The 2,245-nt window shown below is 42.6% G+C and overlaps 1 non-coding gene across 1 annotated transcript; it reads right to left on the bottom strand.

Annotated features, from left to right (window-relative positions):
• Positions 1 to 1,164: 1,164 nt before the first annotated feature.
• Positions 1,165 to 1,236, bottom strand: TRNAY-GUA (transfer RNA tyrosine (anticodon GUA)). Its single transcript has one exon. It is a non-coding gene; the product is annotated as a tRNA-Tyr (tRNA).
• Between the last annotated feature and the right edge of the window lie 1,009 nt (positions 1,237 to 2,245).

Genomic DNA, 2,245 nt, shown 5'->3' on the forward strand with positions numbered 1-2,245 from the left:
GATAACCCTCTTATGCCTAAAAATAATTTACACACACACACACACACAATTTTTGATGCAGTTTTTCTATTTATTCTCATTAGAACAGTTGATTAGATACAAGTCTTTTGCCATAGCCAGAAATAGAAATAAAATAACATCTTAATTAACTGAAAACATATATATATATTTTTCTGTTCGGCCATCAGCACTGTTTCAGCCTTTAAAAAAAGACTTATATCTCTGTCCCTGATTCAGCACAACCAAATCCCTGGGGAATAAGATTATTTTTCCCAGTTCTAAGGATTGGCAAATCGAGGCATAATGAGTTTATTCCTAGGAAGAATCAGGGCCAAGATCCAAATCCAGTCTGTCTTTGTTCTCAGCCCAAGAGATTCCCACCTGCTCCACGCTACCCACCTGCCTGGTAGGGAGGTTCACTGAATCCCCATCTCTGTGCAGGCCCTGCACATGGAAACACAGAGAAATAGCAGGATTGGTAGTTATTCTGGGCAAAAGCACAAAAGGCATGCTCAGAGACACTCATTTCCTGTGTAGCATTTGTAGAGATGCTACTTTTTACCAGACCTTGTGCTTGGTCATGTGGGAGAGACAGGATAATGTCCGTCACAGCCCCACCATTGAGGGCATGTTGTTTACCTGCTCGGGTCGGGTACTGTGACCCTATCAACAGCACAGAGGCAGCGCTCTGGAAACCTTACAGCCCTGTGAGGCTGCACAGGTTCCCATGCACGTACGGCTCCTGTCCCAGCTTTAGTCTGGGTTAGTTACCTCTGCGCTGGCAGCTGGGACCTGCCTGCACATAGGGCTTGATGACATTTCAAGTCTGTGCTTAGTTGCTCAGTCATGTCTGACTCTGCGACCCCATGGACTGTAGCCCGCCAGGCTCCTCTGTCCATGAGGAGTCTCCAGGCAAGAATACTGGAGAGGGTTGCCATGCCCTTCTCCAGGGGAATCTTCCCAACCCAGGGATTGAACCCAGGTATTCTGCATGGCGGGCGGATTCTTTACCAGGGAATCCCATTTCAAGTATGAAAGTGAAAATCACTCAGTCGTGTCTGACTCTCTGTGACCCATGGACTGTAGCCTACCAGGCTCCTCTGTCCATGGGATTTTCCAGGCAAGAGAACTGGAGTGGGTTGCCATTTCCTTCTCCAGGGGATCTTCCCAACCCAGGGATTGAACCTGGGTCTCCTGCATTACAGGCAGACGCTTTACCGTCTAAGCCACCAAGGAAGCCCCATTTCAAGTATAAAATAACTCAAATAAAGGATTTTACAATGTGAGTGAACTAAGATCTTTGACATTAATATAAATTTTAGTTTTTAACAATAAATATCCAGGTTAATTTGAACCTTATTTTTAATTCACTGCTTTTAACCTAATATGCTTTCTTTTTTTATAAAAGAAATAAACTTGTGTTTTCTAAAAATAAGAGCAACTTTTACCATTTTCTTGTCTGATTATTGAAAAATAAGAATGTTTCCCAGCCATTTCTCACTGCATGAAGACTGCCACAATTTGAGTTGACTTCCTTTCGGGTTTCTTCCTGTGCCCGCCTTCTACATAACTATAAACATACCATACATATGACTTTGCATGTAATATACACGTGTAATATGAACATTTCCTCATATTATTAAAACTCTTTATATGTACAAATTTATGGTTGTAATGAAATATCCTATTTGGGATTTTATGGTCTTTCTCCTATTGAATATTTACGTGGTTTCCTATTTTTTTTTTAATATTATAGATATAATGCAAGGGATGTCTTTGGACATGAAGGTAGCCCCTTTTAATCCCCCTGTGCTCACACATTTCAGATGATTTTTCTAGAGCAGATTACTAGAAATGGAGCTAACGCATCAAATAATAGAATATTTTTATGCTCTTTAACTTATTTTAAGCCTTGAATATACTCCGCAAATGGGCAATCACTTCACCCCAAATATCAGATATAGTGCGAGGCAGGAGGACTTGGGCAGCTCCTTGTGGTGAAGACCCAGTGCCTAGCTGAAGGTGGGGAGTCCCTAAAGAGCCCCGAGCTGTGAGTGAAAGGGACTCCGATCCCCAAGGGCTAAGGGTAACATTAGTAAACCAAAGGAAGGCCAGTGTGAGGGGAAGGGAGATACTCAAGCAGGAAAGCCTTTTGAGAAGAAAGTAAAATCAAGTCTGCTGGAGTACCTCACTCTTCCTGTGGCTGTAGCGATGGGGCTGTTGCGGACATGGTGTGTATATCGAA

Source organism: Bubalus kerabau, chromosome 17 (assembly GCF_029407905.1).
Source record: "Bubalus kerabau isolate K-KA32 ecotype Philippines breed swamp buffalo chromosome 17, PCC_UOA_SB_1v2, whole genome shotgun sequence".
Classification (NCBI taxonomy): domain Eukaryota; kingdom Metazoa; phylum Chordata; class Mammalia; order Artiodactyla; family Bovidae; genus Bubalus; species Bubalus kerabau.